We start from the raw sequence: 12,001 nt of genomic DNA on the forward strand, positions 1-12,001 counted from the left end.
CCTAGGAGTGGTATGGCTGGATCTTGAGGAAGCGCTATTCCTAGTTGTCTGAGAAAGCGCCAGATTGATTTCCGATGTGGTTGTACCAGTTTACATTCCCACCAGCAGTGGAGAAGGGTTCCCCTTTCTCCACAACCTCTCCAGCATGTGTTGTCCCTTGAGTTTTTCATCTTGGCCATTCTGATGGGTGTAAGGTGAAATCTCAGGGTTGTTTTGATTTGCATTTCCCTAATGGCTAATGAGGTTGAGCATTTCTGTAAGTGCTTCTCTGCCATTCGATATTCCTCTACAGAGAATTCTCTCTTTAGCTCTGTTCCCCATTTTTTAAGTGGATTACTTGGTTTATTGCTTTTCAGCTTCTTTAGTTCTTTATATATATTGGATATGAGTCCTCTGTCAGATAAAGGGTTGGTGATGATTCTTTCCCAATCTGTAGGCAGTCGCTTTGTTTTGATAACGGTGTCCTTTGCTTTACAGAAGCTGATCAATTTCCTGAGGTCCAATTTATTTATTGTTGCTCTTAGAGCCTGTGCTGTTGGTGTTCTTTTCAGGAAGTTTTCTCCTGTACAAATGAGTTCTAGGGTATTCCCCACTTTTTTTTCTAGCCGATTTAATGTGTCTGGTTTTATGTTGAGGTCTTTGATCCACATGGACTTCAGTTTTGTGCAGGGTGATAAATATGGATCTATTTTCATTTTTCTACATGTAGACATCCAGTTGGACCAGCACCATTTGTTGAAGATGCTATCTTTTTTCCATTGTATGGTTTTGGCATCTTTGTCAAAAATCAGGTGTCCGTAAGTGTGTGGGTTTATTTCTGGGTCTTCTGTTCGATTCCATTGATCCACCATTCTGTTTCTATGCCAGTACCATGCAGTTTTTATAACTGTTGCTCTATAGTACAACATAAGATCAGGGATGGAGATACCTCCAGAAGATCTTTTATTGTAGAGGATTGTTTTAGCAATTCTCGGTTTCTTGTTATTCCATAAGAAGTTGAGAATTTTTCTTTCCAGGTCTGTAAAGAATTGTGTTGGCAATTTGATGGGAATTGCATTAAATCTGTAGATTGCTTTTGGTAAGATGGCCATTTTTACTATGTTAATCCTGCCAAGCCATGAGCATGGGAGATCTTTCCATCTTCTCATATCTTCCTCTAATTCTTCCTTCAGAGACTTGAAATTTTTTTCATACAAGTCATTGACTTGCTTGGTTAGGGTTACACCAAGGTACTTTATGTCATTTGTGGCTATTGTGAGTGGTGTTGTTTCTCTAATTTCTTTCTCAGCCCTTTTGTCTTTTGTATACAGGAGTGCTACTGATTTTTTTGAGTTCATTTTGTATCCGGCCACTTTGTTGAAGGTGTTTTTCAGCTGTAGGAGTTCCCTGGTAGAGTTTTTGGGGTCACTCATGTATACTATCATATCATCTGCAAATATTGATAATTTAACTTCTTCCTTTCCCATCTGTATCCCCTTGATCTCCTTCAACTGTCTTATTGCTCTAGCAAGGACTTCCAGCACTATGTTGAAGAGATATGGAGAGAGTGGGCAGCCTTGTTTTGTCCCTGATTTCAGTGGGATTGCTTTAATTTTCCGTTCAGTTTGATGGTAACTATAGTCTTGCTGTATATCGCCTTTACTATGTTTATATATGTGCCTTGTATCCCTGATCTCTCCAGTACTTTAAATATGAATGGATGTTGGATTTTGTCAAATGCTTTTTCAGCATTTAGGGAGATTATCATGTGGTTTTTTTTCTTTCAGTTTGTTAATATGGTGCATCACATTGATGGATTTCCGTATATTGAATCACCCCTGCATACCTGGGATGAAGCCTACTTGGTCATAGTGGATAATATCTTTGATGTGTTCTTGGATTTGGTTTGCAAGTATTTTGTTAAGTATTTTTGCATCAATGTTCATAACGGAGAGTGGCCTGAAATTCTCTTTTGTTGTTGAGTCTTTGTGAGGTTTAGGTACCAAGGTGACTGTGGCTTCATGGAATGAGTTTGGTAATGTTCCTTCTGTTTCTATTTTGTGGAATAGTTTGAAGAGAACTGGAGTTAGCTGTTCTTTGAAGGTCTGGTAGAATTCTGCGCTGAAGCCATCTGCTCCTGGGCTTTATTTGGATGGGAGACTTTTGATGACCGCTTCTATTTCTTTGGGGGATATAGGACTATTTAATTGATTTACCTGGTCCTGATTCAGCTTTGGTAAGTCAAATTGATCAAGAAAATTGTCCATTTCATTTAGATTGTCAAATTTAGTTGCATATAGACTTTTGAAGTAAGTCCTAATGATTGTTTGGATTTCCTCAGTGTCTGTACTTATGTCCACCTTTTCATTTCTGATTTTGTTGATTTGGGTGGTGTCTCTCTGCCTTTTAGTTAGCTAGGCTAAGGGTTTGTCGATCTTGTTGATTTTCTCAAAGAACCAGCTCTTGGTTTCATTGATTCTTTGAATTGTTTTATTTGTTTCTAATTGATTGATTTCAGCCCTGAGTTTGATTATTTCCAGCCGTCTACTCCTTTTTGGTGTGTCTGCTTCTTCTTTTTCTAGGGTTTTTAAGTGGGCCATTAAGTTGCTTGAATGAGCTGTCTCAAATTTCTTCTTGAAGGCACTTATTGCCATGAACTTTCCTCTTAGCACTGCTTTCATTGTGTCCCACAAGTTTGGGTATGTTGTGTCTTCATTTTCATTGAGTTCTAGAAAGGCTTTAATTTCTTTCTTTATTTCTTCCGTGACCCAGCTGTCATTTAGTAACAAGTTGTTCAGTTTCCATGTATGTGTAGGCTTTTTGCTATTTCCGTTGTTGTTGAAGTCCAGCTTTATTCCATGGTGATGAGACAGGATACAAGAGATTATTTCAGTCTTCTTGTATCTTTTGAGGCTTGCTTTGTGACCAACCATATGGTCTATTTTGGAGAAGGTTCCATGAGGTGCTGAGAAGAAGGTAAATTCTTTTGTGTTTGGGTGTAAAATTCTGTAAATGTCTGTTAGGTCCATTTGATTCATGACCTCTGTCAGAGATATTGTTTCTTTGTTTAATTTCTGTTTTGTTGACCTGTCCTTTGTTGAGAGTTGGGTGTTGAAGTCTCCCACTATTAATGTGTGGGCATCTATATGTGGTTTAAATTTTATCAATGTTTCTTTTACAAATGTGGGTGCTCTTGTATTTGGGGCATAGATGTTCAGGATTGTGATGTCTTCCTGGTGGAATTTTCCCTTGATGAGTATGAAGTGTCCCTCCTCATCTCTTTTTATTAATTTTGGTTGAAAGTCTATTTTATCAGATATTAGAATGGCTACTCCTGTTTGTTTCTTGGGTCCATTTGCTTGGAAAGTCGTCTTCCAACCTTTTACCCTCAGGTAATGTCTATCTTTGTGCCTTAGGTGTGTTTCTTGTATGCAACAGATTGCTGGGTTTTGTTTACGTATCCATTCTGTTAATCTGTGTCATTTTACTGGAGAGTTGAGTCCTTTGATGTTGAGAGAGATTAATGACCAGTGGCTGTTAGATCCTTTGATTTTGATGTTGGCTGTGGTCCTAAGGTTGTGTGCTTGATTGCTTTTTGTTTTGCTGTAGTAAGGTTAATTATTTCCTGTGTTTTCTTGACAGAAGCTAATTTTCTTGGATTGTATTTTCCCTTCCAGTGTCTTCTGTAATGCTGGATTTGTGTGTAGGTATTTTTGAAATTTGTTTTTGTCATTGAATATCTTGTTTTCTCCCTCTATGAGGACTGAGAGTTTTGCAGGGTATAGTAGCCTGGGCTGACATCTGTGTTCTCTTAGGGTCTGCATGATATCTGTCCAGGCCCTTCTGGCTTTCATAGTTTCTGTTGAAAAGTCAGGTGTGATTCTAATGGGTTTGCCGTTATATGTTACTTGGCCTTTTTCCCTTGCAGCTTTTAGTATTTTTTCTTTGTTCTGTATACTTACTGTTTTGATTATTATGTGGTGGGAGGATTTTCTTTTCTGGCCAAATTTGTTGGGTGTTCTGTAGGCCTCATGTATCCTTATTGGCTTCTCCTTTAACTTGGGGAAATTTTCTTCCATGATTTTGTTGAAAATATTTTCTGGGCCTTGGAGAAGGGAGTCTTCTTTTTCCTCTGTACCTATTATTCTTAGGTTTTGTCTTTTCATATTGTCTTGGATTTGTTGGACGGTCTGTGTCAGCAATTTTTTGGATTTAACATTTTCTTTGACAGATACATCGATTTCTTCCATTGTATTTTCTACACCTGAGATTCTTTCTTCCATTTCTTGTAGTCTGTTGGTTATGCTTACCTCTGTAGTTCCTGTTTTCTTCCCTAGATTCTTCCTCTCCAATATTTCCTCCATTTGTGTTTTCTTTAATTTTTCTAGTTCTATCTTCAGGTCTTGAGTTGTTTTATTTACTTCCTTCACCTGTCTGCCTGTATTTTCCTCTTTTTCTTTTAGTTCCTTCAACTCTGTCTCTTTTATTTCTTTCAGTGATTTAATTATTTCTTCTCTGAAGGCCACAAGCTGTTTGGCTGCATCTTCCCGTATTTCTTCACGGATGGCCCTAATCTGCTTGTCTTTATCTTCCTCCATTTCTTTATGGATAGCCATGATCTGTTTGGTTTTATCTTCCTCTAATTCTTTACGTATTTTATTTGTTTCCTCTATTATCCTCTTCATCAACATAGATGTAAGGTCATCTTCTTGATTTTCTATTATGCTGCATTGTTCAGGGCTGTTCGCCCCTGGATGGCTGGGTTCTGGAGATGCCATATTGCTCTGTCTTTTGTTGGTTGAGCTTTTACGCTGACCTCTACCCATTGGGCTGATTTAGGTGTTGGCTGTTAGTTTCTGTGCTTCCTGGAGTCCTGAGGTAGGGAGTATCCCCTTGGCCGGCAGATGATTTTTCCTGAAGGAGTCCTTCTCTGCTTTTTGGTTATGGTCACTGTATGGCCAGTGTTTCTCAGGAGTTGCCACTGCTCACCTCAGGTTTATAGCCCTGAGTAGTAGCTGTGGTCTATGTTAGGCAGGGGGGGATCTCCTCTCACCCATAAAATTTCTCAAGACAGCTGCCCCACTGCTGGGTTTCTTGTTATAAATTTAGTGTGCTGCTGCTCACTAAATTTCCATGTACAGTCCTCTTGAAGAACCTGCTGATTCCCTAGCTGTAGGGTTTTCTCCCAACAGGGAAACTCAGTCTGTTATCCTGGGGCACACAGTTCTGTCCGGGAATGTGAGAGGTGCACTCAGCATGTCTCTGGGCCAGAGGCTGATTGCTCCGCTCTGGAACTGGAGAATGTGCACCTAGGTTGAGTTGGTGACTGGGGGTGCTGCTCTGGTCTGGAGGCTGGGTGCCTCACTCTGGACCAGAAGCTGTGTGTCCCTGTCTGGGATGGTGGCTGCAGGCACTGCTCTAGTCCAGAAGCTGTGGGTGCAGCCCTCTTGAAGAACCAGGGATTCCCACAGTTTTGACGGTCTAGCTAGGGATAACTGGTTGATCTTTGGCACAGTATCTGAGTGCTGCTGTAATGACTCTCTGGCTTTTGTAGGTCTGAGGATGCAGCTGTGTGTCCCAGTGCCCTAGGGGAACTCAATAAAGGAGGCAGAGCACAGCGCTCCTGCCTGCACTAGAGTCTGCATGAGTCCAGGAAGTGTTTTGGTGCTGGGTGTCCTAAGCGTTAGAGCTTCTGACCCCCTCCGATGGGGGTTTCCTCCTGCCAGAGACACGCAGTCTGGTGCCCTGGTGCCCTGGTGCCCACAGTTCTATCTGAGGCGGCGAATCAGGCGCGCAGGCAGGGCTCCGTGCAGGCGCCTGTGTCCCGGCTCTGGGTCCGGGCTGGCTCTTGGGGCACCCACGGACCCCGAGTCTTTTCTAGGGGATGTCTGGGTAACCTGAGGTCGGTCCCAATTGTTTCCTGCTCCGTGGGGTTATCTCTCGACTGGGAAATCCAGTCTATGGTGTTGTGGGCCCACAGTTCAGTCTGGGACTGTGACCAGATCGCGATGGCGTGTAGCTCTGGGCTGGCGACCAAGCGCCTGGCGGAACCGGGATCTCTTCCGAGGTTTAGGCGGGTGAGTTAAAGCTGATTGAATCCCCCACCGTGGGGTATCCTTTCACCTGTGAAACACAATCACTTGTGTTTTATGGTCGCGAGTTCTGATTGCTGGTCACTGTGCCAATCCTGCTGTGCTGCTCCTCAGAATGAGAGTCCTCCCGGCGCCACCATCTTGCCCTGCCCCTTCGCCATTTTTTTTAATTAGATTACTTGTTTTGTTGCTTTTCATCTTCCTTAGTTCTTTATATATACTGGATATTAGCCCTCTGTCAAATAAATGGTTGGTGAAGATTCTTTCCCAACCTGTAGGCATTCATTTTGGTTTTGATGATGGTGTCCTTTGCTCTACAGAAGCTTTTCAGTTTGATGAGATCTCATTTACTTTTTTGCTCTTAGAGCCTGTGCTGTTGGTGTTCTGTTCAGGAAATTGTCTCCTATACCAATGAGTTCTAGGGTCTTCCCCACTTTTTCTTCTAACCGATTTAATGTGTCTGTTTTTTTTGCTGAGGTCTTTGATCCACTTCGACTTTAGTTTTGTGCAGGGTAATAATTATGGATCTCTTTGCATTTTTCTACATGTAGATATCCACTTACACCAGAACCATTTGTTGAAGATGCTATCTTTTTTCCATTGTATGGTTTTAGCATCTTTGTTAAAGATCAGGTGTCCATAAGTGTGTGGGTTTATTTCTGAGTCTTCTTTTCGGTTCCATTGATCCACCATTTTGTTTCAATGCCAGTATCATGCTGTTTTTCTTACTATTGCTCTATGGTACAACTTAAGATCAGGGATGGAGATACCTCCAGAAGATCTTTTATTGTAGAGGATTGTTTTAGCAATTCTAGGTTTCTTGTTATTCCATATGAAGTTGAGAATTTTTCTTTCCAGGTCTGTAAGGAATTGTGTTGGTAATTTAGTGGGAATTGCATTGAATCTGCAGATTGCTTCTGGTAAGATGGCCATTTCTACTATATTAATCCTGCCAAGTCATGAGCATGGGAGATCTTTCCATCTTCTGATATCTTCTTCTAATTCTTTCTTCAGAGACTTGAAATTTTTTTCATACAAATCTTTGACTTGCTTGGTTAGGGTTACACCAAGGTACTTTATATCATTTGTAGCTATTGTGAAAGGTGTTGTTTCCCTAATTTCTTTCTCAGCCCTTTTGTCTTTGGTATACAAGAGGGCTATTCATTTTTTTTTAGTTAATTTTATATCTGTCCAATTTGCTGAAGGTGTTTATCAGCTGTAGGAGTTCTCTGATAAAATTTTTGGGGTCACTCAGGTATACTATCATATCATCTACAAATAGTGATAATTTGACTTCTTCCTTTCCAATTTGTATCCTCTTAATCTCCTTCAACTGTCCTATTGCTCTAGGAAGGACTTCCAGAACTATGTTGAAGAGATATGGAGAGAGTGGGCAGCCTTGCCTTGTCCCTGATTTCAATGGGATTGATTTAAGTCTCTCTTCGTTTAGTTTGATATCGGCTATAGGCTTGCTGTATATTGCCTTTACTATGTTTAGATATGTGCCTTGTATCCCTGATCTTTCCAATATTTTAAACATGAATGGATGTTGAATTTTGTCAAATGTTTTTTCAGCATCAAAGGAGATTATCATGTGTTTTTTTTTTCTTTCAGTTTGTTAATATGATGGATAACATTGATGGATTTCTGTATACTAAACCACCCCTGCATACCTGGGATGAAGTAGGCTTGGTCATAGTGGATGATATTTTTGATGTGTTCTTGTATTCGGTTTGCGAGTATTTTGTTGAGTATTTTTGCATCAATGTTCATAAGGGAGATTGGCCTGATTCTTTTTCTTCGTTGGGTCTTTGTGAGGTTTAGGTACCAAGGTGACTGTGGCTTCATAGAATGAGTTTGCTAATGTTCCTTCTGTTTCTATTTTGTGGAATAGTTTGAAGAGAATTGGAGTTAGCTCTTCTTTGAAGTTCTGGTAGAATTCTGCACTGAAACCATCTGGTCCTGGGCTTTTTTTGGATGGGAGACTTTCGATGACCACTTCTATTTCCTTGGGGCATATAGGACTATTTAATTGATTGACCTGGTGTTGATCTAGCTTTGGTAAGTGGAATCGATCAAGAAAATTGTCTATTTCATTTAGATTTTCACATTTTGTGGCATACAGACTTTTTAACTTTTTTATTTTTTATTAATTACTCTTTATTCATTTTTTTATCCCCCCATAAGTCCCTCCCTCCTCCCCTCCCGATCCCATCCTCCCTCCCCTTTCTGCATGCATGCCACTCCCCAAGTTCACTGATAGGGGAGGTTCTCCTCTCCTTTCTGATCTTAGTCTATCAGTTCTCATCAAAAGTGGCTGCATTGTCCTTTTTTATGGCTTAGTAGGGCTGCTCCCCTCTCAGGGGGAGGTGATCAAAGAGCAGGCTAATCAGATTATGTCAGAGGCAGTCCCTCTTCCCATTACTAAGTAACCCACTTGGACACTGACCTGCCATGGGCTACATTAGTGCAGGGGTTCTAGGTTATCGCCATGAATAGTCTTTGGTTGGAGTATGAGTATCTGGAAAGTTCCCTGTGTTTCAATTTTCTTGTTCTGTTGCTCTCCTTGTGGAGTTCCTGTCCTCTCCAGGTCTTACTATTTCCCACTTCTTACATAAAATTCCATTCACTCTGCCTGACAGTTGTCCATCAGGCTCAGCATCTGCTTTGATAGTCTGCAGGTCAGAGGCTTTCAGAGGTCCTCTGTGGTAGGTTCCTAGTTTGTTTCCTGTTTTCTTCTTCTGGCTTTCAGAGGCCCTCTGTAGCAGGTTTCTAGTTTGTTTCCTGTTTTCTTCTTCTTCTGATGTCCATCCTCTTTGCCTTTCAGGTTGGGATTGAACAGTTTAGTTAGGGTCCTCTCTTTTGCTTGATTTCTTTAGATGTATAGATTTTAGGGGGTTTGTCCTACGTTGTATGTCTATATGAGTGAGTATATACCATGTGTGTCTTTTTGCTTCTGGGACAACTCACTCAGGATGATCCTTTCCAGGTCCCACCATTTACCTGCAAATTTCATGATTTTCTTATTTTTCATTGCTGATTAGTACCCCATTGTATAGATGTACCACAGTTTCTGCATCCATTCTTCAGTTGAAGGGCATCTGGGCTGTTTCCAGCTTCTGGCTATTACAAATAAAGCAGCTACAAACATGGTTGAGCAAATGTCCTTTTTGTGTACTTGAGCCTCTTTTGGGCATATGCCTAGGAGTGGTATGGCTGGATCTTGAGGAAGCGCTATTCCTAGTTGTCTGAGAAAGCGCCAGATTGCTTTTCAGAGTGGTTGTACAAGTTTACCTTTCCACCAGCAGTGGAGAAGGGTTCCCCTTTCTCCACAACCTCTGCAGCATGTGTTGTCACTTGAGTTTTTGATCTTGACCATTCTGATGGGTGTAAGGTGAAATCTCAGGGTTGTTTTGATTTGCATTTCCCTAATGGCTAATGAGGTTGAGCATTTCTTTAAGTGCTTCTCTGCCATTCGATATTGCTCTATTGAGAATTCTCTGTTTAGCTCTGTTCCCCATTTTTTAAGTGGATTACTTGGTTTGCTGCTTTTCAGCTTCTTTAGTTCTTTATATATATACTGGATATGAGTCCTCTGTCAGATAAAGGGTTGGTGAAGATTCTTTCCCAATCTGTAGGAGGTCGCTTTGTTTTGATGATGGTGTCCTTTGCTTTACAGAAGGTTTCTAGTTTCATGTGGTCCCATTTATTGATTGTTGCTCTTAGAGCCTGTGCTGTTGGTGTTCTGTTCAGGAAGTTTTCTCCTGTACCAATGAGTTCTAGGGTATTCCCCACTTTTTTTTCTATCCGATTTAATGTGTTGGTTTTATGTTGAGGTGTTTGATCCACTTGGACTTCATTTTGTGCAGGGTGATAAGTATGGATCTATTTTCATTTTTCTACATGTAGACATCCAGTTGGACCAGCACCATTTGTTGAAGATGCTATCTTTTTTCCATTGTATAGTTTTGGCATCTTTGTTAAAGATAAGGTGTCCATAAGTGTGTGGGTTTATTTCTGGGTCCTTTGTTCGGTTCCATTGATCCACCATTCTGTTTCTATGCCAGTACCATGCAGTTTTTAAAACTGTTGCTCTATAGTACAACTTAAGATCAGGGATAGAGATACCTACAGAAGATCTTTCATTGTAGAGGATTGTTTTAGCAATTCTGGGTTTCTTGTTATTCCATATGAAGTTGAGAATTTTTCTTTCCAGGTCTGTAAAGAATTGTGTTGGTGATTTGATGGGAATTGCATTGAATCTGTAGATTGCTTTGTGTCAAATGGCCATTTTTACTATGTTAATCCTGCCAAGCCATGAGCATGGGAGATCTTTCCATCTTCTCATATCTTCTTCTAATTCTTTGTTCAGAGACTTGAAATTTTTTTCATACAAGTCTTTGACTTGCTTGGTTAGGGTTACACCAAGGTACCTTATGTCATTTGTGGCTATTGTGAAGGGTATTGTTTCCCTAATTTCTTTCTCAGCCCTTTTGTCTTTGGTATACAGGAGGGCTTCTGATTTTTTTGAGTTCATTTTGTATCTGGTCACTTTGCTGAAGGTGTTTATCAGCTGTAGGAGTTCCCTGATGGAGTTTTTGGGGTCATTAACGTATACTATCATATCATCTGCAAATAGTGATAATTTGACTTCTTCTTTTCCAATCTGTATCCTTTTGATCTCCTTCAACTGTCTTATTGCTCTAACAAGGACTTCCAGCACTGTTGGGAGCAAAGCCCTGGGATCCTTCCTAAGGGCCTGACCTGCCAGATTAGCACTGGGCGCCAGCAGGCCATAGCTTCTTACAACCCATTGTTCCCAAAACTGTTTGCTTTGGGACACATCTGTGACCACCGATGTGACCACCGATGTTATCTTCGGGCCTTGTAACTCTTTAACCCACCTTCTTAGCCTTGGGAACTTCCCACCAAGGGCCTTGGTATTTTTCCACTACTACTCCCCTTTTCTCGCCCCTCTCCCCCGCCCTGCCAAAACCACGTTTTAAAAGAAACACCAAAGTTCAATAAAAGAGACACTTGACCGGCAACCGTCTGCTTGTGTCCTTTCTCTCTCTCCCCCATCTTTTTCAGGATTGACCCCCTTCGCCCCCACGAATAACTGAGTCCCGCGGGGCGGGACACAGCACTATGTTGAAGAGAGATGGGGAGAGTGGGCAGCCTTGTCTTGTCCCTGATTTTAGTGGGATTGCTTTAAGTTTCTCTCCGTTTAGTTTGATGTTGGCTATAGGCTTGCTGTATATTGCCTTTACTATGTTTAGATATGTGCCTTGTATCCCTGATCTCTCCAATACTTTAAACATGAATGGATGTTGGATTTTGTCAAGTGCTTTTTCAGCATCTAGGGAGATTATCATGTGTTTTTTTTTCTTTCAGTTTGTTAATATGGTGGATCACTTTGATGGATTTCTGTATATTGAACCGCCCCTGCATACCTGGGATGAAGCCTACTTGGTCATAGTGGATAATATCTTTGATGTGTTCTTGGATTCGGTTTGCAAGTATTTTGTTGAGTATTTTTGCATCAACGTTCATAAGGGAGATTGGTCTGAAATTCTCTTTTTTTGTTGAGTCTTTGTGAGGTTTAGGTACCAAGGTGACTGTGGCTTCATAGAATGAGTTTGGTAATGTTCCTTCTGTTTCTATTTTGTGGAATAGTTTGAAGAGAACTGGAGTTAGCTGTTCTTTGAAGGTCTGGTAGAATTCTGCGCTGAAGCCATCTGCTCCTGGGCTTTATTTGGATGGGAGACTTTTGATGACTGCTTCTATTTCTTTGGGGGATATAGGACTATTTAATTGATTTACCTGGTCCTGGTTCAGCTTTGATAAGTCAAATTAATCAAGAAAATTGTCCATTTCATTTAGATTTTCAAATTTTGTCACATATAGACTTTTGAAGTAAGTCCTAATGA

The sequence above is a fragment of the Psammomys obesus genome, unplaced genomic scaffold (genome assembly GCF_907164565.1).
Source record: "Psammomys obesus unplaced genomic scaffold, mPsaObe1.curated_primary_1811, whole genome shotgun sequence".
NCBI lineage: Eukaryota > Metazoa > Chordata > Mammalia > Rodentia > Muridae > Psammomys > Psammomys obesus.